This window comes from Chelonia mydas, chromosome 2, assembly GCF_015237465.2.
Source record: "Chelonia mydas isolate rCheMyd1 chromosome 2, rCheMyd1.pri.v2, whole genome shotgun sequence".
NCBI classification, from domain to species: domain Eukaryota; kingdom Metazoa; phylum Chordata; order Testudines; family Cheloniidae; genus Chelonia; species Chelonia mydas.
In genome coordinates this window covers 261,609,706-261,637,517 of record NC_057850.1, presented here as the reverse complement: position 1 = coordinate 261,637,517, position 27,812 = coordinate 261,609,706, and the positions used below count along the sequence as shown (strand labels likewise).

Below are 27,812 nucleotides of genomic sequence, written 5' to 3'. Positions count from 1 at the left end.
CCGTGCTGTGTGGGGCAAGGTCTCTGGCCCCACGGCTGCGCTCCCAGGCAGGGGGAGAGGTGGGCACTGGCCAGGCCGGGCGGCAGGAGGGCAGAGGCAGCGAGCAAAGGAAAACAGAGGGACTGGCTGCGCACAGGGCGGAGGCTCCAGCCAGGTTTGTCTTGGCCCCAAGGCCCTGAAAGACAGAGCAGGCGCCAAGAGAAACGCAGCAGGGCAGCGAGTGGGAGCGGGGTCCCCAGCCAGCGCACGCCGGTGCAGCCGTGGGGGCAGGCTGGGGCACAGGCTCGATTCACACTGCAAGCCGGGAGCCCCCAGCCTGAGACAGAGCAACCCCTCTGCCCACCCCACCCCACAGACCCCTCCTGAGCCCTGCCCCACAGCCTGCAGCTGCCAACTTCGGCAGAGGGAGGAAAGTGGGGCAGGGGGGTAGGAGTGGGGGGGCGGGGGCAGGAGAATGAGGGGGCCTAGAGGGGGAGGAGGCAGGAGGGGGAGGGGGCAGGGAGCAGGAGGGGGAGGGAGCAGGGGTCCGGAGCTGCTCTCCCTGCTGCCAGGATCCGACGCACTTGGGGCATCTCCAGGCCCTGCGTGAAGCAGTGGCCGAGGGGGGCCCGAGACCCAGGGGTTTCTGCCCCCGACCTGTGCTGAGAGGCCTGGCTCGCAGCACAGGCCTGGCCGGAGGGCAGGCAGCTGGCCCGAGCTGCAGGGATGCCCGCGGTGCTCACAGCCCTGGGCCACGTGGCCGGAGGCCCCACATCCCCTGGGTCCCAGCCCAGGGCCCAGCCGCAAGCTGAGGAGCCACTGGCAACACGACAGCTTCACTAAGGAGCAAATCACAGGCCAGAGTGAGCCGCCCCCCAGCCCTCGGGGCCATGGGCACAGCCCTCCCCCAGCCCTCGGGGCCATGGGCACAGCCCCCCCCAGCCCTCGGGGCCATGGGCACAGCACCCCCCCAGCCCCCGGGGCCCTGGGCACAGCCCTCCCCAGCCCTCGGGGCCCTGGGCACAGCCCCCGCCCAGCCCTCGGGGCCATGGGCACAGCACCCCCCCAGCCCCCGGGGCCCTGGGCACAGCCCTCCCCAGCCCTCGGGGCCATGGGCACAGCCCCCCCCAGCCCTCGGGCCATGGACACAGCAATCCCAGCCCCCGGGGCCATGGGCACAGCAATCCCAGCCCTCGGGGCCATGGGCACAGTTCCCCCCAGCCCTCGGGGCCATGGGCACAGCCCCCCCCAGCCTCCGGGGCCATGGGCACAGCCCCCCCAGCCCCCGGGGCCATGGGCACAGCCCCCCCAGCCTCCGGGGCCATGGGCACAGCCCCCCCAGCCCCCGGGGCCATGGGCACAGCCCCCCCAGCCCCCAGGGCCACGGGCACAGCCCTCCCGGCCCCCGGGGCCATGGGCACAGCCCCCCCCAGCCCCCAGGGCCATGGGCACAGCCCCCCCAGCCCCCGGGGCCATGGGCACAGCAATCCCAGCCCTCGGGGCCATGGGCACAGCCCGCCCAGCCCCCGGGGCCATGGGCACAGCCCCCCCCAGCCCCCGGGGCCATGGGCACAGCCCCCCCAGCCCCGCGCTGTGCTACAGGCCCCTGCGACTGCCCCGCTGTGAGCTCCATGTAGCAGTAGGATTTTATGTTTGTATTTTATATAATTTAGAATGAACAACTAAGAATGATAACGTAGCATTAATTAGACGTATTGCTGTACAATTTACCCATATCCTGTCAGCCACCCTTTCTGAATCCCAGAAAGGAATGGCCTAAGGGGCCATTGGTAAGAACGCATCAGACAGGCTGCCTGTGTCTGAAGTGATGTTACGGCAGGAACAGACCGGAACGGTCCTTGCGGCTGACTAGTCACCTCTGGTTTTAGGAGACGTTTTCATTGCAGTATTTGCTATAAGGTCTTGTTTCTTATCTGCATTGCAAACGAAGTTGTGTACGGGTCTTTTGTAATCCTTTTAGTAACCATATCACCCTTTCTAAAATGTTATCCTGTTTGAAATTCTCTGTAAAATTGTTTGGTGTGAGTAAAGGATGTGTGCACGGTTAAGGAGTGTGAAAGCCATCACGAATGTCCAGATGGTCAAGAAGAAGTGAGAGACTTCGAGAAACAATCAGAAAACATCCATTGTATCTGAAGCTAAACAAGTTAGCAGCATTAACAACCTCAGAGGTGAGGCAAACACCACGAAAGATGAGACAACAAACAAGACAGAAAAGCGGAAAACCCCAAGATTAACCCCATTTAAGGACTAACGATTACAGAATGACATTGCAAAATCCACAGACTTAAATGGGAACTTACAAGTATAAAGCTGGGGTGCTTTGCCATGAGACTCTGGGTTCAGTCTTGTAAAGCCTCGGATCGTGACTGGTGACTATAGGACCATCTGCAGGACAGGGGTGTGTGTGTGTGTGTGTGTGTGTGTGTGTGTGTGTGCTATCATATTTTTCATAGAATCATAGAATCATAGACTATCACGGTTGGAAGGGACCTCAGGAGGTCATCTAGTCCAACCCCCCTGCTCAAAGCAGGACCAAGACCCAGTTTTTGCCCCAGATCCCTAAATGGCCCCCTCAAGGATTGAACTCACAACCCTGAGTTTAGCAGGCCAATGGTCAAACCACTGAGCTCAATAAACGCGGTGTATTGCTTTTTCCCCTAAAAAAGATCCCGTGTGCTTCTTATGACCATAACATACAGGCCCCGCGACGACCCCGCCGCGTGCCACAGGCCCCTGCGACGCCCCCGCCCCGTGCCACAGGCCCCTGCGACGCCCCCGCCCCGTGTCACAGGCCCCGCGACGACCCCGCCGCATGCCACAGACCCCTGCGACGCCCTCGCCGCGTGCCACAGGCCCCGCGAAGAACCCCGCCGCGTGCCACAGGCCCCTGCGACGCCCCCGCCGCTTGCCACAGGCCCCGCGACGCCCCCGCCCCGTGCCACAGGCCCCGCGACGCCCCCGCCCCGTGCCACAGGCCCCTGCGACGCCCCCGCCCCGTGTCACAGGCCCCTGAGACGCCCCCTCCCCGTGTCACAGGCCCCTGCGACGCCCCTGCCCCGTGTCACAGGCCCCTGAGACGCCCCCTCCCCGTATCACAGGCCCCTGAGACGCCCCCTCCCCGTATCACAGGCGCCGCGACGCCCCCGCCCCGTGCCACAGGCCCCGCGACGCCCCCGCCCCGTGCCACAGGCCCCTGAGACGCCCCCGCCCCGTGCCACAGGCCCCTGCGACGCCCCCGCCCCGTGCCACAGGCCCCTGAGACGCCCCCTCCCCGTATCACAGGCCCCTGCGACGCCCCCGCCCCGTGTCACAGGCCCCGCGACGCCCCCGCCCCGTGCCACAGGCCCCGCGACGCCCCCGCCCTGTGCCACAGGCCCCTGCGACGCCCCCGCCCCGTGTCACAGGCCCCGCGACGCCCCCGCCCCGTGCCACAGGCCCCTGAGACGCCCCCGCCCCGTGTCACAGGCCCCTGCGACGCCCCCGCCCCGTGCCACAGGCCCCTGCGACGCCCCCGCCGCGTGCCACAGGCCCCGCGAAGAACCCCGCCGCGTGCCACAGGCCCCTGCGACGCCCCCGCCGCGTGCCACAGGCCCCTGAGACGCCCCCACCCCGTGTCACAGGCCCCTGCGACGCCCCCGCCCCGTGTCACAGGCCCCTGCGACGCCCCCGCCCCGTGTCACAGGCCCCTGCGACGCCCCCGCCCCGTGTCACAGGCCCCGCGACGCCCCCGCCCCGTGTCACAGGCCCCTGAGACGCCCCCGCCCCGTGTCACAGGCCCCGCGACGCCCCCGCCCCGTGCCACAGGCCCCTGAGACGCCCCCGCCCCGTGTCACAGGCCCCTGCGACGCCCCCGCCCCGTGCCACAGGCCCCTGCGACGCCCCCGCCCCGTGCCACAGGCCCCGCGACGCCCCCTCCCCGTGTCACAGGCCCCTGAGACGCCCCCGCCCCGTGTCACAGGCCCCTGAGACGCCCCCGCCCCGTGTCACAGGCCCCTGAGACGCCCCCGCCCCGTGTCACAGGCCCCGCGACGCCCCCGCCTCGTGCCACAGGCCCCTGCGACGCCCCCGCCCCGTGCCACAGGCCCCGCGATGCCCCCTCCCCGTGTCACAGGCCCCTGAGACGCCCCCGCCCCGTGTCACAGGCCCCTGAGACGCCCCCGCCCCGTGTCACAGGCCCCGCGACGCCCCCGCCCCGTGTCACAGGCCCCTGAGACGCCCCCGCCCCGTGTCACAGGCCCCGCGACGCCCCCGCCCCGTGCCACAGGCCCCTCGACGCCCCCGCCCCGTGCCACGGGCCCCTGCGACGCCCCCGCCCCGTGCCCCTGCAACGCCCCCGCCCCGTGCCACGGGCCCCGCGACGCCCCCTCCCCGTGCCACAGGCCCCGCGACGCCCCCGCCCCGTGCCACAGGCCCCGCGACGCCCCCGCCCCGTGCCACAGGCCCCTCGACGCCCCCGCCCCGTGCCACGGGCCCCTGCGACGCCCCCGCCCCGTGCCACAGGCCCCGCGACGCCCCCTCCCCGTGTCACAGGCCCCGCGACGCCCCCTCCCCGTGTCACAGGCCCCGCGACGCCCCCGCCCCGTGTCACAGGCCCCGCGACGCCCCCGCCCCGTGCCACAGGCCCCTGAGACGCCCCCGCCCCGTGCCACAGGCCCCGCGACGACCCCGCCGCGTGCCACAGGCCCCTGAGACGCCCCCTCCCCGTGCCACAGGCCCCTGAGACGCCCCCGCCCCGTGTCACAGGCCCCGCGACGCCCCCTCCCCGTGTCACAGGCCCCGCGACGCCCCCGCCCCGTGTCACAGGCCCCGCGACGACCCCGCCCCGTGTCACAGGCCCCGCGACGCCCCCGCCCTGTGCCACAGGCCCCGCGACGCCCCCGCCCCGTGTCACAGGCCCCTCGACGCCCCCGCCCCGTGCCACGGGCCCCGCGACACCCCCGCCGCGTCCCACAGGCCCCGGGACGTCCCCGCCCCGTGCCACAGGCCTCTCGACGCCCCCGCCCCGTGCCACAGGCCCCTGAGACGCCCCCGCCCCGTGCCACAGGCCCCTGAGACGCCCCCGCCCCGTGCCACAGGCCCCGCGACGCCCCCGCCACGTGCCACAGGCCCCTGCGACGCCCCCGCCGCGTGCCACAGGCCCCTGAGACGTCCCCGCCCCGTGTCACAGGCCCCGTGACGCCCCCGCCCCGTGCCACAGGCCCCTGAGACGCCCCCGCCCCGTGCCACAGGCCCCGCGACGCCCCCGCCCCGTGCCACAGGCCCCGCGACGCCCCCGCCCCATGCCACAGGCCCCGCGACGCCCCCGCCCCGTGCCACGGGCCCCGCGACGCCCCCGCCCCGTGCCACAGGCCCCTGAGACGCCCCCGCCCCGTGCCACAGGCCCCGCGACGCCCCCGCCACGTGCCACAGGCCCCTGAGACGCCCCCGCCCCGTGCCACAGGCCCCGCGACGCCCCCGCCACGTGCCACAGGCCCCTGCGACGCCCCCGCCGCGTGCCACAGGCCCCTGAGACGTCCCCGCCCCGTGCCACAGGCCCCGCGACGCCCCCGCCCCGTGCCACAGGCCCCTGAGACGCCCCCGCCCCGTGCCACAGGCCCCGCGACGCCCCCGCCCCGTGCCACAGGCCCCTGAGATGCCCCCGCCCCGTGCCACAGGCCCCGCGATGCCCCCGCCCCGTGTCACAGGCCCCTGCGACGCCCCCCGCCCCGTGTCACAGGCCCCTGCGACGCCCCCACCCTGTGCCACGGGCCCCGCGACGCCCCCGCCCCGTGTCACAGGCCCCGCGACGCCCCCGCCCCGTGTCACAGGCCCCTGCGACGCCCCCGCCCCATGCCACAGGCCCCTGCGACGCCCCCACCCCGTGCCACGGGCCCCGCGACACCCCCGCCGCGTCCCACAGGCCCCGCGACGTCCCCGCCCCGTGCCACAGGGCCCCCGCGATGCCCCCGCCCCGTGCCACAGGCCCCGCGATGCCCCTGCCCCGTGCCACAGGCCCCTGAGACGCCCCCGCCGCGTCCCACAGGCCCCGCGACACCCCCGCCCCGTGCCACAGGCCCCGCGACCGCCCCGCTGATCCCCGCGTCCAGCTGTCACCAGTACCCAGCTCTGCCAATCCCCGTGCCCTACCGCCACCGGTACCCAGCCGTGCCAATAGCCATCACCAGTACCCAGCTTCGCTGATTCCCGCGTCCAGCTACCACCGGTCCCCAGTTCTGCCGATCCCTGCACCCAGCTGCCGCTGGCTCTGGGACTGTCCCATCTGCCTGGTGTAACACGCTCCCCAGGATTTATTGTCCCATGCGGTGCAGACACGTGACTGGCAGGAGCTGGGGAGGAAGGTGGCGACTGATGACTGGCCCTCACATGGGTTACTCACCCAGCCCTCGTCATGGGAGCTCCTCCCCTGGGCCAGGGCCTGGCGGCACTGACTGCCAAGGGCCTTCCCCTCCCCTGCCGCCCAGCCGGCATCAGCCCTTGCCCTGCACGGGGCGCAGGGGAGGGGATGGTGCAGGGCTCATGCTGGGCCCCTTCCTGGTCACACCTCAGCAGCAGCCGCCCAGGGCTGCTGGGTGTCTCCTGCGGCGCTGCCCAGGGGGCTGGATGAGGCCCCTGCTGGGGCTGGGCTGAGCACACCCAGGGGAAGCCCTGGGCGTGCTCCCCAAGCCAGACTCAGCGGAAGTGCCCAGCACTCCTCAGGAGGCCCATGACGCCTGCCCAGGCCCGGCCTCTGCCCTCCCCACAAGACCCCGGAGGAACTGGGTACTGCCTGTGGGGCCCACAGCCCCCCCCCATGGGAGTCTCGGAGCAGGCTCGGGGGCATTCCGGGGAGCCCAGCACCAGCACTCAGCGGGGCACGGAGGGCGCTGCATGGCCAGGCTCCCAGACCTGCTGCCAGTCCCTGGGTACTTGGGAATGCACCTGCCCTTTCCACGCACCTGCTGAGCTGGGGTGCCAAGGGCAGCTCCCCCGAAGGACAGGCAGGCACTGGGGCAAGGGCTGGCGGGTGGAGAGAGCACCCTGGCCTCTGACAATGGCACCATGAGAAGCAGCCGCCCAGACGCACGGAGCCAGCTCAGCCCGGACCCTTCCCCGGACAGCTCTGCCCTTCCTTGCCTGATTGCATTGCCCCTGCCAGCTGCAGCCTCCGCCACTGCCCGGCTGTCCCCGGCTCCCCTTCGCTCAGACCTGAGCTGGCACTGGGGTGAGCCCCCAGGCCCAACCAAGAGTCAGCCACTTACTGACGGCCCTCTGGGAATGGCCCATCCCAAATGCGGGGCGCGTAGCCACTGGGACAAGTTTCCTCGCCCCCCATTCCTGTTCGGAGCCCTCTGCGGGGAGCTGGGCCAGGAAGCGAGTTGGAGGTCCCTCGTTCAAACCCGAGCTCCTGCCTGCTGTACTGTCCCAACCCCCTCGCCCCCTGCCCCCCTGGGAAGGAGCTAAGCTCTGCCCTCCCCAGAAGTGGCTGCATGTTTATCTGCATGCCCCATCTGAGGAGTCCCCAGGTTGGGAGCTAGGTTGAGCTGTCAGGCCCCATGGCTGGGGGCTGGGTTGAGGGATGGGTTGGGTTGTCAGGCTCACTGCTGGTGGCTGGGGTGGGCTGTCAGGCCCCACGGATGGAGGAGTCAGAGGTGCTGGGGGAGGGAGAAGCAGGATCCTTGGGAATAAGTGGCTGGGCACCTGAGTCGCTGTTTCCAGGGCCAGGGTTTTTCCAGGGCTGGCTGGGTGAGACGGGGACACGGGGCTGCCCAAGGAGACGCTGGCCGGGCAGCTAGCACCGCAGCCCCCAGGCCCCGGAACGGTCCCTGCCCCACACGTCTCCATGCTGCGGTGCAGGCCAGAGGGGCAGGGTCGGGAGATCCACCTGGGACCAGCAGGGCTCTGAGCCCCTGGCAGCACCACCAGGCCCAGACAGGGCGAGTCAGAGCCCTGCGCCCCGCCCTGGGCCCCACAGCGCCCTGCCTGCGATGGGCTGGGGCGGGAGTAGCTGGGAGCCCTGCCCGCACCCAGCCCCCCTGCCGTGCTCCTCACAGCGCCTCCTGCTGGGACTGGAGCAGGGGCTGAAATCGGAGCGCCTCCCCGCAGCCGGCTGGAGGGCGGAGGCAGCTCTCTCCTGACCCACAGCAGGGCTGGGGGGTGGTTCCCCTGTGGGATGGTAGGAGAGCTGAGCTCCTCTCCTCCCTATGGGATCAGGGAGCCTGGCAGTACCCACCAGCCTCGTGCCAGCATGAGCCGGTGCCAAGGTTTCCGCAGCACTCGTCCAGACGAGATTACCCAGAGGAGGAGGCGAGGGAGGGGAGCTGCCAACCCAGAGCCCCCTCCCCTGCAGGGCCCCCTGTGCCTGCCCGGGCCGCGCCCCCGGACAGGCCCCCAGCCAGAGCCTCCCACAGAGCCGCTGCCAAGGAAGTGGGGAGGGAGCAGGGAGAGGGAGGGGCAGTGCCAGCACCCCCCCGCCAGAACATATGCCTGTCCCACCCCTGCCCCTCGAGTCTTGCCTGGGGGGGCAGGGAGAGGGAGCCGCTTTGTGCAGCATTTCTCTGGCAGGCATCGTGCCAGCAGGGCTCCGCGCCCCGGCCCCACACGCACAGGGTCCATCCGTCCCTTCCCCAGCCAGCACCTGCCCCCGCCCCCCCCCGCACCCTGGCTGGGCTGGGGCTGGAGTCGCCGCAAGCCCTCCCCCACAGCCAGCACCCTGCCCTGCCCCCCCCAGCGCCCTGGCTGGGATGGGGCTGGAGTGGCCGCGAGCCCCCCCCACAGCCAGCACCCTGCCCTGCCCCGCCCCCAGCGCCCTGGCTGGGATGGGGCTGGAGTCGCCGCAAGCCCCCCCACAGCCAGGTCCTGGAACGGGGCTGGAGTTTCCAGGAGTCCCCCACAGACAGTGCCCTGCTCCGCCCCCCCCCCCGCCCCCCCCCGCGCCCCTGGCTGGGACAGGGCTGGAGTTTCCGGGAGCCCCCCCCCACAGCCAGCGCCTGCCCTGCCACTCCCGCCCCCCGTCCCCTGCACACAGCTGGAACGGGGCTGGAGTTGCCAGGACCCCCCACACCCAGCACCTGCCCTGCAACGCAGAAGGCAGAGACCAGCAGCCCTCTGAGATGGAGCCGTCTCTCCCCTGCAGCCCTCGCTGGCTCTCGGTGGGGACAGCACTTCCCCCATCCTGCCCCTCAGTCCCGCTGGGGCAGCCTTGCCGGCCACACTCCTTTGCTGGCCTCAGGTTAGCGCCTCCTGCCAGGGCCCACACATGTGCCGGGGGCAGGCACCAATCCCGGGAGGGGATCCTACTGAGGCCACACCAGGACCCCCATTTGGGCCCACAGCCCTGCCTCCCTCCTGACATGCCTGCCGCTCCACTGACCAGCCCTGCGCCCGGAAGAACCGGCTCCGACCCTGCCCGCTCCGGACATACCTCCCGAGCACGCGAGGCCACAGCTGGCCGTGCCTCCCCTTGGGGCAGCTGCTCTGCCTCTGCTCCGGCTCCTGCCAGTGCCCGGCTCAGCTCTGATTACGGGCGATTCATGGAGCCAGAACTTCCACATTCCTGCGGAGCCAGGGCAGATTAGGCTGACCTGCCTCACGGCTTTCCCACCGCAGCTGCCCCCGCCCGCGGGGCTGCCCAAAGGAGACACCCCAGCTCCCTCAGCTCAACAGGACTGGGTGGTCCCCGAGGCACAAACCCACCTGCCCCAGCACGGTGCCAGCCGCAGCCACGCGGTGCTGCGCAGTCAGGAGGCTGCCCAGAGAGTCCAGCTTCCAGTGGGTCTGCCAGGCGGGGAGCCGGGAGCTCAGGGCTGCGTGCTGCCCGGGGTTCTCCGAAGGCTCGCCCGGCTCCGTGCCGAGCAGCCTGCAGAGTCAGGTGCCGAGGGCCTGCTTGGTGGGGGCTCGGACCCACATCGGGGCTCAGCTCCTCCGCCAGGCCAGTCGTTCGCGGTAGGTGCTGGACGTAAAACCACCACACGGGAGTCACTGGCCCCAGTGCCTGCCCTCCGGCTCTGGCCGCTGCAGCCCAGCTTGAGGGCCCTCTCCAGATAGCATCTCAGAGGCAGCCCCTCCCCAGGCCTCAGGCCACACCGAGGGTGGAAACCGGAGCTGGGGGGAGCAGTAGGCCCCAGGCAGGAGCGAGCTGTCTCCCCTGGAGCGAGCTGGCTGGGCTCCACCTCATGGCTGGGCAGCCCAGCATGAGGCCCCGGGCTGCAGCCAGGCCCCTGGCCAGGGATGTGGGGCCGCAGCACAGGGCAGCAACTTAGCTGAAGGCCTGGCCTTGTGTGCCAGCCCCCCCAGCCACACTACAGGCACCTCCCTGCCAGACCCCCAGCCTGCCCCACGGCATGTGGGCACCACAGCCTCCCCTGCCAGACCCATCTGCGGTCCTGCATCACCGTCCGCCACACAAGATCTCGGCCCAGCCCCTGCAGCTCCTCCGGGCCTGAGCCCGCGCTGTCCCCTCCCCAGCCCAGCCCCACTCCCACGGACGTCCCAGCAGCTCGCGGAAAAGGGCAGAAGCTTGGCAAGGCCCAGCTGGGGCAGCACACTCCTCGGCCTGCGAGGGGACACCCCCTGTGCCCCGTGTGCTCTGGGCAGGCGCCCAGACCTCAAGCCGCGTTCTCCAGCCTTGGCAATGGCCCGCCCGGGGCTGCAGGGGAGAACCTGTCCTGGGAGCGCCGGGGGGAGGCCGGGGCTCAGTGGGCACACTCGGGGCACGGAGGCCGCTCCCGTGCGATGCGAACACTCCAGGGTCTACCTGAGCAGGTAAAATCCACAGAGGCACCTGCAGCTCCTGCCCCAGGAGCTGGGGAGACTCTGTGCCCCTCTGGCCACTGTCAGAGATGGGTCTGGACCCAGGGCCGACTCCCTTGGCCACCCCTACACGCCTCTTCTGCCAGCCCCCCCACACCGTGCGATGAGCCCAGCCCGCCCCTGCTGCACCAGCTGTATGGGGGGGGCACTGCCCTCTGCTGCTCTCGCTGGCCACTGCCCCACTGGCCACATTCCGGCTGCTCCCGGCCCTAACCAGCTTTGCTTAACACTGGCAGCCCCTCAGGATTACAGCCCGTAAACAGCCTGGGGATTGGACAGTGCGCTGAGCCCAGTCCCGAACCCCGTTCTCACAGCTGGGAGCCACCCCCAGACACCGGCCCCACCAGCCCCAGGCACAGGGGTCAGGCCCAACTCCTCCCCCACCCCCCAACACCCGCCCCAGCACCCTGTTGCTCCCAGATCCCAGGGGCCGTCCTCCCGCCCAGCCTGGCCTCCCGCAGGAATTCATGCCCAGCCCAGCCTGCCTGTTAGCAGGTCAGCTGCAAGCAGGCAGCAAAGCGCCCCACCAAATGCAGCAGTGGGGGCTGCCTGGGGTAGTGGGGGGCAGGCAGATCGCAGAGCCGAGGGCGGGGGCAGAAGGGGCGGTGGCCGGCCAGGGCTCTGCAGGGAGCAGGCTGGGGTAGTGGGGGGCAGGCAGATCGCAGAGCCGAGGGCGGGGGCAGAAGGGGCGGGGGCCGGCCAGGGCTCTGCAGGGAGCAGGCTGGGGTAGTGGGGGGCAGGCAGATCGCAGAGCCGAGGGCGGGGGCAGAAGGGGCGGGGGCCGGCCAGGGCTCTGCAGGGAGCAGGCTGGGGTAGTGGGGGGCAGGCAGATCGCAGAGCCGAGGGCGGGGGCAGAAGGGGCGGGGGCCGGCCAGGGCTCTGCAGGGAGTGGTAGCTATCTCCACGCACCGTGCCGGAAGGGGTGCCAGCCAGCCAGCCAGCAGCACTGGGTGGGGAGGAGCCCCCTGCCCGGGTGAGTCACCTGCTGAGCGAGGCTGGCGGGCGACAGGCCCTGCTGGAAACTGCTCAGCGCTTCGCCCTGGTGCCCGGAAAATGCGCAACCGGAGCCAGCGGCTGAGTCAGGCCGTTTCCTCTCAGCTGCGCCGGCCCCCCCACTCCCTGCCAGACGCTGCACGAGGAGCTGGGGCGGGTCCCCTCCTCCACCCAGGCAGTCCCAGCCCAGCCCAGGGGGAACAGGGCTCTGAGGAGCTAAGCCCCATAAGCCCAGACTGTTAGCGGCTTCGTGCAGCATCTCTGCACCTGCAGCTTTCCAGGAACAAGCCTGAGGCGCCGGCACTCAGCCTTGGCGGGCAGGACCAGCTCCCCCGCCAGGCCCCATGTCAGCCAGGCCTGCCCTGCCAGGGGACCTGCCCGGCCAGGCCTGTGCCTGGGGCAGCCCCTCCACTGGGCTCTGGGGACATGGACCCGCTGCCCCGTGCAGTCCCAGAAAGACGCCGGCCAGCGGGCGGGGAGGGACAGCTGAGCTGCTGGCTCCAGGGGGACGTGTGCCCCGGGACAGAGCGCTCTCCAGGCAGAGCAGGGATGCAGGGGGCTGAGAGCAGCAAGGGATGCTGAGGCTAGATCACAGGGGACACTCCCCAGTAGGAGATGGGTCAGGCTGGGGCATCCTTGCCCGGATCAGGGGGCACAGGGGGATGGCACCGGTGCAGGGGTCAGCTCTGAAGGCCTTTGCACTTCTTTGCTCCTTCCCAGGGGTTGTTGGTGGCTATATGGGGACAACCCTGCCAGCTGGAGTTCCCGGTCTCCGGCTCTGCCATTCTCACGGGCAGCCCTGATTCTGTTTGTCACTAACTCTGATTTCCACCCAGGTCACTGAGTCAACACCTCCTCCCTCCCCTGCCACCAAGGGCACAGCAACGCCCAGCCCAGAGGGAAACGCAGGGACACACCCACCTTCCTTCCAGGGCTAGAGCAGCCTTTCCTGAGCCCCAACGAGCCAGGAGGGGGGCAGGGCCCGCAGGCCAGGGGGGCCCAGTGGGGAATGCAGAGCAGGGCACGGACACCCCAAGGGACACTGCCTCACACGCCCAGTAGAAGAACTCTCCCGGCAAGACAGCTGGAACCCAGGCAATGCCAGGCTGGATCAGACCCAGGGCCCATTCAGCCCAGTCTCCTGTCCCCAGCAGCTGGCCTCCAATAACAGTCCCTATCCCAGCACAGAGAGCACGGGGGCAGCTTGGTCCAAGGGGGCCAGGACAAATCCCTACCATTACCGAAAGCCCTTGAAGTCTTTACTGTCCTGGAGGACAGCCAGGACTCCTGGGTTCTACCGCAGATTCAGAGTCGTAGGACTGGCAGGGACCTCGAGAGGTCACCTAGTCCAGTCCCTGGCACTGAGGCAGGACTACGTATTATCCAGCCCATCCCTGACAGGAGTTTATCCAACCTGCTCTTAAAAATCTCCAGTGACGGGGACTCCACAACCGCCCTGGGCAATTTATTCCAGTGCCTAACCACCCTGACAGGTCAGAGGTTTTTCCTAATGTCCAACCTAAACCGCCCTGGCTGCAATTTATGCCCATTGCTTCTTGTCCTGTCTACAGAGGTTAAGAACATTTTTTCTCCCTCCTCCTTTTATGTACTTGAAAACTGTTATGTCCCCTCCCAGTCTTCTCTTCTCCAGACCCAGTTTTTTCAATCTTCCCGCACAGGTCATGTTTTCTAGAGCTTTCATCAGTTTTGTTGCTCTTCTCTGGACTTTCTCCAATTTGGCCACATCTTACTGAAATGTGGGGCCCAGAACTGGATACAATACTCCAGTTGAGGCCTAATCAGCGCAGAGTAGAGTGTGTCTTGCTTAACAACACTCCTGCTAAGACGTCCCAGAATGATGTTTGCTATTTTTGCAACAGCGTTACACTGTTGACTCATATTTAGCTTGTGATCCACTATGACCCCAGATCCCTTTCCGCAGGACTCCCTCCTAGGCCGTCATTTCCCATTGTGTATGTGTGCAACTGATTGTTCCTTCCTAAGTGGAGGACTTTGCATTTGTCCTTACTGAATTTCATCCAGTTTACTTCAGACCATTTCTCCAGTTTGTCGAGATCATTGAATTTTAACCGTGTCCTCCAAAGCACTTTCACCCCCTCCCAGCTTGGCATCGTCCGCAAACTTGGTAGGTGTACTCTCTATGCCGTTATCTGAATCAGTGAAGATATTGAACAGAACCGGACCCAGAACAGATCCCTGCAGGACCCCACTTGAAATGCCCTTCCAGCATGACTGTGAACCACTGATAACTACTGTCATGGAGCCCCCGGGCGATGCTCTGGAACTGCTCCCCATGAAGCCAGTCAGGACTCTGGGGAAGTCTCTTTTCTGTGAGCAGCCTGTCTGCAGGACATACAGCTCACACGGCTTCCCCCTTCCTGGGTCTGACCTCGGAGCATTCAGCCTCCTCTGCCCCTCCGTGCGCTTCCCACAGCGAGTCCGCTCAGGCGGGGTCCTGGGGAAGCCAGAGGGTCCTGCCCCCCAACTCCGCAGTCAGACGGGACTCTCAGCCAGCCAGTAAAACAGAGGTTTATTAGACGACAGGAACATGGTCTAACACAGAGCTTGTAGGTGCAGAGAACACGACCCCTCAGCTGGGTCCATTTTGGGGGGCAGTGAGACAGACAACCACGTCTGCACTTCACTCCTCGTCCCCCGCCAGCCCCAAACTGACTCCCCCTCCAGCCCCTCCTCCTCTGGGCTTTTTCCCTTTCCTGGGCCAGGAGGGCACCGGATCTCTTTGTTCTCCAACCCTTTAGCTCTCACCTTGCAGGGGGGAAGGGACCAGGCCAACAGTTGCCAGGAAACAGGGTGTCGGCCATTCTCTGTGTCCAGACCCCTGCACACACCTGCCCTCTAGGGCTCTGCAATGATCATACACCCTTACCCCATCACCTAGATACTTAAGAACTGCCTAGGGGAAACTGAGGCACCCCCACAATATTCAGAGGAAACATTAAGAACAGTCCCGCTTCGTCACATCTCTCTCCCATTCGAGACCGAACTGAGCGGGGTCACTTTACCCGGTGACCTGGGGAAGTTCGAAGCCACCAAAGTTCCAATGGATGCCCCAGCATCTCTCCCGTTCCTTGGTAGGAGTTACACCAGGCCCTTCCAGTTTCACACCCTCCCTTAGGTCGGGGGTGGTCGATAGCACTCGCAGGCCGCATGTGGGAAGGTTTATGCGGCCTGTGACTTTTGCCACCCAAAACCCCCAGGGGTCAAACTGGGATCGGGTCTTCTCCCAGCGCTCCAGTCTGGCAGGCTGCAATTCGGGCTCTCTTGGTTAAGAGCCCCATCTTGACCTGGGCCACATACTGTTCACTTACAGAACTAGCATGGAGACATCTCTTTCTCCACAACCTTGTCTCCCCAACAAGCTGGCCAAACACAGCCACTTGGTTATAGGACTGTTTAACTTTCTTAACAGCTTTCACTCCATCTGAGCCCTTCTCAAAGTTATCCGCACTGGATCCTTCAACAGGAAAGTCCGTGGATCCATTCACAACAGAAAATTTCTGGCTGTTAGGAACTGAAACTTTCTTGATTAAATCACTTTCACACCCTTCAGTTGCAGTAAACTACTTGCAAAGACTCCATGAGGATTCCTTTCCCTAGGGCTTTTCTATGAGACAGTTCACCCTTCACAGAAGTTCTGCCCTTACCCTCTTCACCGAGGGCTTGCTCTAGAGGAACACTTTCCTGAGCAACAACAGACTCTTTCTGGGTCTCCCTTACATCCAGAATAACCTCTGGCCCATCCGGCGGATTCCTACACAATCCCCTTTCAGGCAAACTCACAGACTTCCTAGATAAAAGGTTGGAAACATTCTCCTTCCCTTTGCCACACACAAGTTCAGGAATCTTTTCCTTCTTGCCACAGGTTTCCACACCCTCAGTAGGTAACAGGATCAAATCACCTTCCTGCTCTCCTTGTGCCCTGGCTAGGATCTCACCCTTCCTGGGCTTTAGCTGAATCCAGAACCAACTCTGAGACAATTGCACTACCCTCAATCATCACAGGCTGAAAAGCCCCTTCTGTCTGCTCCACAGACAAAGAAGAGCCGGACACACTTTCTCCGTTCCCAGACACACAGTTTGGGATCTCTTTCCCCTTGTCCCAGCACACAGGGCTGTTCACAGACAACGTCTTGGAGATGGGGGTAGCTCCCTCCATAGGCAAGTCAATACCCCCGACAGACACAGGCACGTTTCCTTCCCTGTCACACTTCTCCACCCAGCTAACAGGTAAGGTCCAGGGACACTCATCTTCCACTCTCCTCGCCTTCCCACCCTGCTGACTAGACACAGCCATCAGCTCACAAGGCTGCCTAGGCTCATCCAGACTTTCCTTACCAAGCACCTTGCCACTCCCAACAGATCCCCTGCCCTGCCTGTGTCTCCCCCCACTCATCTGGGGTCTCAGCTCCCACTGTGCTCAGCGCTGCCCTTGCTGTCCCAGTGGGGATAGGCAGCGAGCTCGCTGCTTCCCTCACTGCATCAGAGCCAGCGTGAGCCCCCTGAGCTCCCTCTCCGGTGTGCAAGGAGGCAGGGAGCATCTCTCTGTCCCACCCAGGCCCAGGGGTCTGGTCACAGGCAGGCAGGTAGCCTGAGCCTAGCCGCTCCTCCCCGCTGCCAGCCAGGTCATCTGCCTTTTCACTGACCATTTCCCTCTCCCCCGATTGGTTCCCTGGATTCAAATTCAAACCCTTGGCAATTACAGGAGCAGGGCCTGGATCCTGTCCCAAAGAGAGACAATCACCCCACAACAGGGTCTCACAGCTGATATCCTGGAGCACCCCAACGGCCAGCCAGCCCGACCCCTCCTGGGTTTGCACAGGGATCTGGACCATAGGCAGGGCGAGGGGCTTCATCCCTGGGACCCTCACCCAGCTCACACAGCCCCTCAGCATCTGAGGCTGCACCACCCGGGGCCTGATAACAGTTCTCTCTGTCCCAGGATCTCGCCACCCCAGGAATGTCTCCCCATTGACCATCACCTTCCGCTCCCACTGGGGGTCCGAGGGGCCTGAGCCCAGGAGACTCCACACAGACATATAGGCTGGGGTCAGGAGTGGGAGCCTGTCCACCTCCCCACCCATCTGGCTGACAGGAGTCTATGGCCTTGGGACCCAGCAAGGGAGCTAGACACCGGGGCTGTTCCGCAGGGTCCCCCTGGTTCAAATCGCCAGCCTGCTCAAAGGCAGTGAGGTGGGCATCCACATCCCCCCTCTCCTTAACCAGGGGCAGCAATTTACTCTCGAGGTTCCCTGCGGAACTGGCCCCCCAGGGTCTATCCCCACTCACCCCGGGGAAGTCCCCTAGGCCTCTCCGCCCCACCATCGCCAGTTCATGCTGCTGCTGCTTCTGCAGCTCTTTCTCGGGCTCTCGCTGTCTCTCACAGTCCTCTTGCTCTCTCGGACTCAGCTCCAATCCTGTCCGTCTCCGATCTCCCAATGGGGAACCCGATCGTGAAGACCCCTGTCTGGTCGGGGACAGGAGTCTTGGGGATGCCTGGCTACCACTCCAGCTGCTCCCAGATCCTGCTATAGCCCCATCTGGGTCAGGAATCTGTTCCTTAGAGCTGACATCCTCCTCCAGCTGCACGATTAACTGTGCTTTGGTGAACTTTCCAATGTGTAACCCTCTCTTTCTGCACAGGGTTACAATGTCCTTCTTAAGGAGATGGTGATAGGCCATCACTCCGCTCTTCCCAAGTTGTTGTGGACTCACAGGCCTGTGTGCTCTCAGCTTCCCACGGTTTCCAGGGAGAACCCCTAGTGTGCCAGCCCTTCTCGAGGTCACCATCTCTTTGCCAGGGTCCCACTGCAATCCCCAGGGGAACCCTGTTACTGCCAAAGTCCTTCTCTCTCCCAGGGCCAAGCCGCAGGCTTCTCCGCCCCTGAGACTGCTCACCGCAGTCCCCAGGGGGACCCCATTACTGCACAGTCCTTCTCGCTGGTCACACGCTCCCCGGGGTTAACCGCCCCCTGAAACCGCTCCTCTCTGAGCCTTCAGCACGCCTGGTCCTCGTCAATCCCCCTTCGTTTTACTGCTCCCCAGTCACTTAGTGCAGGAAGTGCCGTCCACAGGGTGCAGTACATCCCACCTCTGCCACCAGTTGTCACGGAGTCCCTGGACGATGCTCTGGATCTGCTCCCCATGAAGCCAGTCAGGACTCTAGGGAAGTCTCCTTTCTGTGAGCAGCCTGTCTTCAGGACACACAGCTCACCCGGCTTCCACCTTCCTGGGTCTGACCTCGGAGCATTCAGCCTCCTCTGCCCCTCCGTGCGCTTCCCACAGCGAGTCCACCCAGGCGAAGTCCTGGGGAGCCAGAGGGTCCTCCACCCCAACTTCGCAGTCAGACATGACTCTCAGCCAACCAGTAAAACAGAAGGTTTATTAGACGACAGGAACATGGTCTACGACAGAGCTTGTAGGTGCAGAAAACACGACCCCTCAGCTGGGTCCATTTTGGGGGGCAGTGAGACAGAGAACCCCGTCTGCACTTCACTCCCTCATCCCCAGCCAACCCCAAACTGAAACTCCTTCCAGCCCCTCCTCCTCTGGGCTTTGTCCCTTTCCCGGGGCAGGAGGTCACCTGATTCCTTTGTTCTCCAACCCTTTAGCTCTCACCTTGCAGGGGAGAAGGGCCAGGCCATCAGTGGCCAGGAAACAGGGTGTCGGCCATTCTCTGTGTCCAGACCCCTGCACACACCTGCCCTCTAGGGCTCTGCAATGATCATACACCCTTACCCCACCCCCTAGATACTTCGAACTGCCTAGGGGAAACTGAGGCACCCCCACAATATTCAGAGGAAACATTAAGAACAGTCCCGCTTCGTCACAACTACTCTCTGGGAACAGTTTTCCAACCAGCTCTGCACCCATGTGAGCGTAGATTTGTCTAGGCTCTATTTCCCTTATTTGCTTTGGCAAAGTCATGTAAGACAGTAACAACACCCTTATTAAAGTCAAGATATACCACATCTACTGCTTTCCCCCATCCACAAGGCTTGTTACCCTGTCAAAGTTACCCCTGGCTCCAGACAGGGAGGAGAGTCTAGATATTAGAGCAGGGGGACTGGGAATCTGGACTCCTGGGTTCTCTCATAAGAACATAAGAACGGCAGCACTGGGTCAGACCACTCATCCATCTAGCTCAGTGTCCTGTCTCTGACAGTGGCCAGTACCAGGTTCCCCAGAGGGAATGAACAGAACAGGCAGTCACCAAGTGATCCATCCCCTGCCGCCCACTGCCAGCTTCTGGCAAACAGAGGTTTAGGGACACCCAGAGCATGGGGTTGCATCCCGGCCCATCCGAGCTAATATCCATTGATGGACAAGGAACTGATCTAATTCTTTTTTGGACCTAGTTACAGTTTTGGCCTTCACAACATCCCCTGGCAAGGAGTTCCACAGGTAGACTGTGCGTTGGGTGAAAAAATACTTCCTTCTGTTTGTTTTAAACCTGCTGCTTATTAATGTCAATGGGTGATCCCTGGTTCTCGAGTTACGCAAAGGGGTAAATAACACTTCCTTCTTCATTTTCTCCACATCCTTCATGATTTTACAGGCCTCTATCATATTCCCCTCTTAGTCGTCTCTTTTCTAAGAAGAAAAGTCCCAGTCTTATTAATCTCTCCTCATACAGCAGCCGTTCCATACCCCTAATAATTTTTGTTGCCTTTCTCTGCCTTTTCTGAACCTTTTCCAATTCCAATATAACTTTTTTAAGATGGGGTGACCACATCTGCATGCAATGTTCAAGATGTGGGCGTACCATGGATTTATATAGAGGCAATACGATATTTTCTGTCTTATTATCTATCCCTGTCCTAATGATTCCCAGCATTCGCTTTTTTGACTGCCGCTGCACACCGAGTGGATGTTTTCAGAGAACTATCCACAATAACTCCAAGATCTCTTTCTTGAGTGGTAACAGCTAATTTAGACCCCATCATTTTATATGTGTACTTGGGATTATGCTTTCCAATCTGCATTGCTTTGCATTTATCAACATTGAATTTTATCTGCCATTTTGTTGCCCAGTCACCCAGTTTGGTGAGATTCCTTTAAAGCTCTTCACAGTCTGCCTGGGACTTAACTATCTTGAGTAGTTTTGTATCCTCTGAAAATTTTGCCACCTCACTGTTTACCCCTTTTTCCAGATCATTTATAAATATGTTGAATAGGACTTGGCCCAGTACAGACCCCTGGGGACACCACTATTTACCTCTCTCCATTCTGAAAACTGACCATTTATTCCTACCCTTTGTTTCCTACCTTTTAAACAGTTACCAGTCTGTGAGAGGACCTTCCTTTTATCCCAGGACAGCTTACTTTGCTTAAAAGCCTTTGTGTAAGGGACCTTGTCAAAGGCTTTCTGAAAATCTAAGTATACTATATCCACTGGATCCCACTTGTCCACATACTTGCTGACCCCTTCCAAGAATTCTAGTAGATTGGTGAGGCATGATTTCCCTTTACGAAAACCATGTTGACTCTTCCTCAGCAAATTATGTTCATCTGTGTCTGATAATTTTGTCCTTTCCTATAGTTTCAACCAGTTTGCCTGGTACTGAAGTCAGGCTTACCGGCCTCTAATTGCCAGGCTCGTCCCTAGAGCCTTTTTGAAAAATTGGCTTCACATTAGCTCTCCTCCAGTCACTTGGTACCGAGGCGGATTTAAATGATAGGTTACATAGCACAGTCACTCTGTGACTTTGTCCTCACCCATAACTATTTCACATTTTGGGACAATGTATACCTGCAAATCAGCGGCACTGCCATGGGTACCCGCATGGCCCCACAGTATGCCAACATTTTTATGGCTGACTTAGAACGTTTCCTCAGCTCTCGTCCCCTAATGCCCCTACTCTACTTGTGCTACATTGATGACATCTTCACCATCTGGACCCATGGAAAAGAAGCCCTTGAGGAATTCCACCAAGATTTCAACAATTTCCATCCTACCATCAACCTCAGCCTGGACCAGTCCACACAAGCGGTCCACTTCCTGGTATCACGGAGTGTGGGGGAGTCCAGGCCCTGCACCCCTCTTCCTGGGATTCACTGAGACTCTCAGCCAGCCAGTAAAACAGAAGGTTTTTTGGACAACAGAAACACAGTCTCAAACAGAGCTTGTGGGTACAACCAGGACCCCTCAGTCAAGTCCTTCTGGGGGAGCAGGGAGCTTAGACCCCAGCCCTGGGGTTCCCTGTGTTCCTCCACCCAGCCCCAAACTGAAACTAAACCCCCCCAGCAGGTTCCCTGCTGCAGCCTCCGTCCACATTCCTGGCAGAGGTGTTACCTCCCCCTCCCCCTTCTGGCTCAGGTTACAGGCTCTCAGGTCTCCCATCCCCAGGGCACATTCCCAGGTCAACACTCCCCCCTCCCTGCTGCGTCACATCGTCACATCCCTCCCTCCTTCGAGACCGAACTGAGTGGGGTCACTGTGACCAGTGACCTGGGGAAGTTCGGGACCACCTCTCCGGGAGAGCGCATCCGCTATCACGTTGGCACTTCCCTTCACGTGGACCACGTCCATGTCGCAAAAAGAAAGGAGTACTTGTGGCACCTTAGAGACTAACCAATTTATTTGAGCATAAGCTTTCGTGAGCTACAGCTCACTTCATCGAATGCAGTGAGCTGTAGCTCACGAAAGCTTATGCTCAAATAAATTGGTTAGTCTCTAAGGTGCCACAAGTACTCCTTTTCTTTTTGCGAATACAGACTAACATGGCTGTTACTCTGAAACACGTCCATGTCGTAATCCTGCAGGAGCAGGCTGCACCTCAGGAGTTTGGGGAGTGCAAAAGGAGTTTGCACTTTCATCTGGTGCAGCCAGGTCAGGGGAGAGTGGTCGGTGTAGACGGTGAAGTGTCGCCCGAAGAGATAGGGCTCTAGTTTCTTGAGGGCCCACACCATGGCCAGGCACTCCTTCTCGATGGCCGCGTAGTGTTGCTCCCGGGGTAGCAACTTCTTGCTCAGGTACACGATGGGGTGTCTCTCCCCCTTTTCATCCTCCTGCATTAACACCGCCCCCAGTCCCGTGTCGGAGGCGTCGGTGAACACCACAAAGGGCTTGTCAAAGTCTGGGTTTGCCAGAACTGGGCCACTGACCAGAGCCTCCTTCAGTGCCCGGAAAGCCTCCTGGCACTGCTCGGTCCAGACCACCTTGGTCTGGCTTCCCCTTCTTGCATAGCTCAGTGATGGGGGTGGCTATGGCGCTAAAGTGGGGCACAAATCTTCGGTAGTATCCTGCCATCCCAATAAAGGCTTGGACCTGCTTTTTGGTGTGGGGAGCGGGCCAGTCTCTGATCACCTCCACCTTAGCTGGTTCCGGCTTTAGGCGGCTGCTCCCCACCCGATGGCCCAGGTAAGATACTTCAGCCATCCCCACCTTGCACTTCTCCGTTTTACAGTCAGCCCAGCCCCCTGGAGTCGGTCCAGCACTTGTCTAACCTGGGACACGTGGGCCTCCCAGCTCTGGCTAAAGACACAGATGTCATCAATATATGCCACGGCAAAACTCTCCATCCCCCTCAGTAGCTGGTCCACCAGGCGCTGGAAGGTGGCCGGCGCTCCCTTGAGCCCGAAAGGCAGGGTCAGGAACTCATAGAGCCCCAGAGGGGTGATAAAGGCCGATTTCAGCCGGGCATCTGCATCCAGCGGCACTTGCCAGTAGCCCTTTGTAAGGTCCATGGTGGTAAGGTACCGAGCTCCTCCCAGCTTGTCTAGGAGCTCGTCCGGCCTGGGCATGGGGTAGGCATCAGATACAGTGATGGCATTGAGCTTCCGATAGTCCACACAGAACCGGACCGACTCGTCCTTTTTGGGGACCAGCACCACCGGCGAGGCCCAAGGGCTGGCAGATGGCTGGATCACCCCCAAAGCCAGCATGTCCCGGACCTCTCTTTCCAGGTCCTGAGCAGTTTTCCCTGTGACTCGGAAGGGGGACCATCTTATCGGTGGGTGCGACCCTGTCTGCACCCAGTGGACAGTCAGATTAGTGCGTCCAGGCTGGTTGGAAAACAGCTGTCGGGATGGATGCAGCACCCCCCAGCTTGCTGGGCAGGGGTTAGCTGATCCGAAAGGGGAATTGTTTCCAGGGGGGAACCAGCTCTGGTCCCAGGGAATAGATCTACTAAAGGGTCATCTCCCTGCTCCTCCCAATGTCCACACACGGCCAACACCACATTTCCCCTGACATAATATGGCTTCATCATATTCACATGGTACACCTGGCGGTGGTGGGCCCGGTTCGACAGCTCCACCACATAGTTTACCTCATTGAGCTGCTTGACAACCTTGAAAGGGCCCTCCCAGGCGGCCTGTAGTTTGTTCTTTCTCACGGGGATGAGAACCATCACCTGATCCCCGGTGGCGTAGGCCCGGGCCCGCGCCGTGCGGTCATACCAGACCTTCTCCTTCCCCTCGGCTGTGGCCAGATTCTCCCTGGCCAGGCCCATGAGTTCAGCCTGTCTCTCTCGGAAGATCAGGACATACTCCACCACTGACTCTCCATAGGGAGTGGCCTTCCCCTCCCACTCGTCTCTCATCAGGTCCAGGGGGCCCCTCACCCTCCTTCCATATAACAGTTCGAAAGGCAAAAATCCAGTAGAGTCCTGGGGCACCTCCCTGTACGCGAACAGCAGGTGAGGTAAGTACTTGTCCCAATCCTGCGGGTGCTGGTTCATAAAGGTTTTCAGCATCATCTTTAGCGTCCCATTGAACCTCTGCACCAGCCCATTGGACTGGGGGTGATAAGCTGAGGCCCAGATGTGCCGGACCCCACATTTCTCCCACAAGCACCGGAGCAGGGCCGACATGCAGTTGGATCCTTGGTCTGTCAAGACTTCCTTGGGGAACCCCACTCAGCTGAAAATGGTCAGGAGCGCATCTGCCACGGTGTCGGCTTCAATGGAAGCTAAGGGCACTGCCTCGGGGTAGCGGGTGGCGAAATCTACCATCACCAGAATGTATTTCTTCCCCGACCGGGTCGTCTTGCTGAGAGGCCCCACGATGTCCATGGCCACCTTCTGGAAAGGCTCCTCTATGATGAGCAAAGGTCTCAAGGCCGCTTTCCCCTTGTCCCGGGCCTTCCCCACCCTCTGACAGGGGTCACAGGATCGGCAATACTGCCGGACTGTGGTAAAGACCCCGGGCCAGTAAAAGTTCTGTAGCAACCTCTGCCAGGTGCGCCGGATTCCCTGGTGCCCTGCGAGGGGGATGTCATGGGCCAGGGACAGGAGCTTGCGGCGATACTTCTGGGGGACCACCAGCTGCCTCCTGATCCCACAGGACTCCCCTGCCCCTGGGGGAGCCCATTCTCGGTACAGGAACCCCTTCTCCCACAGGAACCTCTCCTGGCAGCCTATCCTCATGGTCCGTCCCACACTGAGGTCGGCCAGGTCCCTGAGCTTCTGCAAGGAGGGATCTTTCCTCAACTCGGCCTGGAACGCAGTGGCTGGGGAAGGGATGGGGACCGGTTCCCTCTCATTGGCTGGGTCTGAGGCCACAGCCTCTCTGAGCCATGCCCCTCGGCGCCCCCTCCCCACCAGGGTTGGGTCCTGTGCCTCCGGTGTGGTACCCTCCCCAGGGTCAGGGCGCAGTACCCCTCGCCGGCTCTGGCTACGGGTCACAACCAGGGCGGTCTGGGGGTTGCTTGGCCAGTCCTCTAGGTCCCCCCCCATCAAAACCTCAGTGGGCAAATGGTGGTGCACCCCCACATCCTTGGGTCCCTCCTTGACCCCCCATTTCAGGTGTACCCTTGCCACGGGCACCTTAAATGGGGTCCTGCCCACCCCCGTCAGGGTCAGGTAGGTGTTGGGCACCACCCGATCTGGGGCCACCACCTCGGGCCGGGCCAGCGTCACCTCCGTGCCCGTATCCCAGTATCCATTGACCTTCCTCCCATCCACCTCCAGGGGAACAAGGCACTCTCTCCGGAGGGACAGCCCCGCACCCACCCTGTAAACTGAGCACCCTGAGTCCGGAGCATCCGGCCCTCTGGCGGAGCTGGCCGGGGGTACTCTTCCCTCCGGAGCAGGTGGTAAGCTGGCAGCCCCCCTTGCCTGGGCCGTCTGCCCCTCATCCAGCTGGGTCCCTGGGTAGGTTGGGTCTGTTCAGTCTGTCCCTGAGCCTGGGGCACTGGGTCTGTACGTGGCCTCTCTGGCCACAGTGATAGCAGCTCATGTCCCGTTGGTCCCCTCGAGCGGGTCGGAGGGGCCCGACGCCAGGCGTTCCCCTTGGGAGGGGGTTCTCCCTATTTCCCCGCCGGGAGGTCCCAGGGTGACTCTCTCTCTGCATCGGGGGGGGAGGGGGGGCTGTTCTTTTGGGATTCCTCCCGGCTACCCCCTGACCGACTGTTCACAAACTCGTCGGCCAGCTGCCCTGCGTGCTGGGGGTTCGCGAGCTTTTTTGTCCACCAGCCACAGCCTCAGGTCGGAAGGGCACTGTTCATACAGGTGCTCCAGTACGAACAGGTCAAGCAGGGCCTCTTTAGCTTGGGCCCCCGCAGTCCACTTGCGGGCATATCCCTGCATCCTGTTGACCAGTTGTAGGTAGATGACCTCAGGCGTTTTACGCTGACTCCGGATCCTTCTCCGGTACATCTCGGGGGTCAGCCCAAACTCACGGAGCAGGGCCTGTTTGAACAGTTCATAGTCCCCTGCCTCCGGCCCTGTCATTCGGCTGTACACCTCCACGGCTTTGGGGTCCAGTAAGGGGGTGAGGAACTGGAGCCTGTCTGCAGGGTCAACCCTGTGCATCTCGCAGGCGTTCTCAAAGGCCGTCAGGAAGCTATCTATGTCCTCCCCCTCCTTCCGCTGGGCCAGGAAGCACTTATCAAAGCTCCTTGCAGTCTTGGGTCCCCCCTCACTCACTGCAGCCGGGGCCCCACTGCTCCTCAGCCTGGCCAGCTCCAGCTCATGCTGTCTTTGTTTCTCCTTCTCCTGACGTTCCCTCTCCTTCTCCTCCTGCTCATGTTGACGTTGTTCTTCATGATCCTCCAGCTCCCTCATTTTCATTTCCCTCTCCCATTCCAGCTGCATCCGCTCCAAGGATGGGGAGCTCCGCCGGGAGGATCCCCTGCTGGCTGCCGAGGTCAGGGTGCCCTCGGTGTTCGCTGGGCTTCCCCCAACCCCTCCCCCAGGCATAAGTAGGAAGGGTCTCGGGATGTCCTGGGCAGCAGTCTGACCCCTCCTAGCCCGGTCGGGCCCCAGGGCCCACGCTGCGTCCGCCAGGCGGCTTCCCTCAGGGACAGGGATCGGGTCATCCAAGCAATCCCTCTCCTCCAACTGGGCAATCAGCTGTTCCTTGGTGGACCTCCCGATGCGCAGCCCCCTCTGCCTGCACAGCTCCACCAGGTCGCTCTTAAGGCGTTTAGCGTACATCTCCCGGCTGGCCACTCGCAGGCCGGGCAGCTTTCCACGGTTTCCAGGAAAAACCCCTCGTGTGCCAGTCCTTCTTGAGGTCACCACCTCTTTGCCAGGGTCAAGCTGCAGACTCCTCCGCCCCTGGGACCGCTCGCTGCGATCCCCCAGGGGACCCTGTTACTGCAAAAGTCCTTCCCTCTGGTCACACACTCCCAGGGGTTAACCTCCCCCTGAAACCGTCTCTCTCTGAATCTTCAGCGCGCCCGGTCCCTGTCAATCCCCCTTCGTTTTACTGTTCCCCAGTCACTTACTGCAGGAAGCTCCGTTCACGGGGTGCAGTACATCCCACCACTGCCCCCAGTTGTCACGGAGTGTGGGGGAGTCCAGGCCCTGCACCCCTCTTCCTGGGATTCACTGAGACTCTCAGCCAGCCAGTAAAATGGAAGGTTTATTGGACAACAGGAACACAGTCCAAAACAGAGCTTGTGGGTACAACCAGGACCCCTCAGTCAAGTCCTTCTGGGGGAGCAGGGAGCTTAGACCCCAGCCCTGGGGTTCCCTGTGTTCCTCCACCCAGCACCAAACTGAAACTAAACCCACCCAGCAGGCTCCCTCCTGCAGCCTCTGTTCACATTCCTGGGCAGAAGTGTCACCTCCCTCTCTCCCTCCTGGCTCAGGTGACAGGCTCTCAGGTCTCCCATCCCCAGGGCACATTCCCAGGTCAACACTTCCCCCCGCCCTCCGCTGCGTCACACCTGGACACTACGGTGCTAATAAGCGATGGTCACATAAACACCACCCTATACCGGAAACCTACTGGACAAAATTCCTGCTCTACTTTGGTGGGTCTTGCGCTTATTGGCGGATTTGCTCGCCTTGGAGCTTCACGGCAGCCCTCAGCTTGGCCGTTTTTCTGAACCCACAGTCCAGGTCGACTCCTCCTGTGTCTGACCAGGAGTTGGGAGGATTTGGGGGGAACCCGGGCCCGTCCTCTACTCCGGGTTCCAGCCCAGGGCCCTGTGGAATGCAGCTGTCTAGAGTGTCTCCTGGAACAGCTGTGCGACAGCTACAACTCCCTGGGCTACTTCCCCATGGCCTCCTCCCAACACCTTCTTTATCCTCACCATAGGACCTTCCTCCTGGTGTCTGATGACGCTTGTACTCCTCAGTCCTCCAACAGTCCGCGTTCTCACTCTCAGCTCCTAGTGCCTCTTGCTCCCAGCTCCTCACACGCACACCACAAACTGAAGTGAGCTCCTTTTTAAAAGGCAGGTGCCCTGATTAGCCTGCCTTAATTGATTCTAGTGGCTTCTTGATAGGCTACAGGTGTTCTAATCAGCCTGTCTGTCTTGTCTCCAGAAGGTTCCTGATTGTTCTGGAACCTTCCCTGTTACCTTACCCAGGGAAAAGGGACCTGCTTAACCTGGGGCTAATATATCTGCCTTCTATTACTCTCCAATAGGATTATTCTCCTGTAGCCATCTGGCCCGACCCTGTCACATTACTGACCGCTATTCCTACCTACATGCCTCCAGCTTTCATCCAGATCACACCACACGATCCATTGTCTGCAGCCAAGCTCTAAGATACAACCGCATTTGCTCCAACCTCTCAGACAGAGACAAA

General features: G+C 62.6%; 1 protein-coding gene across 13 annotated transcripts in view; it reads right to left on the bottom strand.

Moving 5' to 3' along the window:
• The window catches only part of SLC4A2 (solute carrier family 4 member 2), a 109,250-nt gene that overhangs the window by 37,710 nt on the left and 43,728 nt on the right, over nt 1-27,812 (bottom strand). Inside the window, exon 1 of one of the 13 annotated variants that reach the window (XM_037891505.1) lies at nt 11,701-11,719. The exons of 10 other annotated variants lie outside the window; for them this stretch is intronic. The gene's annotated coding sequence lies outside the window, so the exon portion shown is untranslated. Of the gene's footprint in view, nt 1-2,303; nt 2,321-6,170; nt 6,261-11,700; nt 11,720-27,812 lie in introns of those variants that run through there. 2 more of the 13 variants (XM_043541875.1, XM_043541876.1) reach the window with 2 other exon arrangements.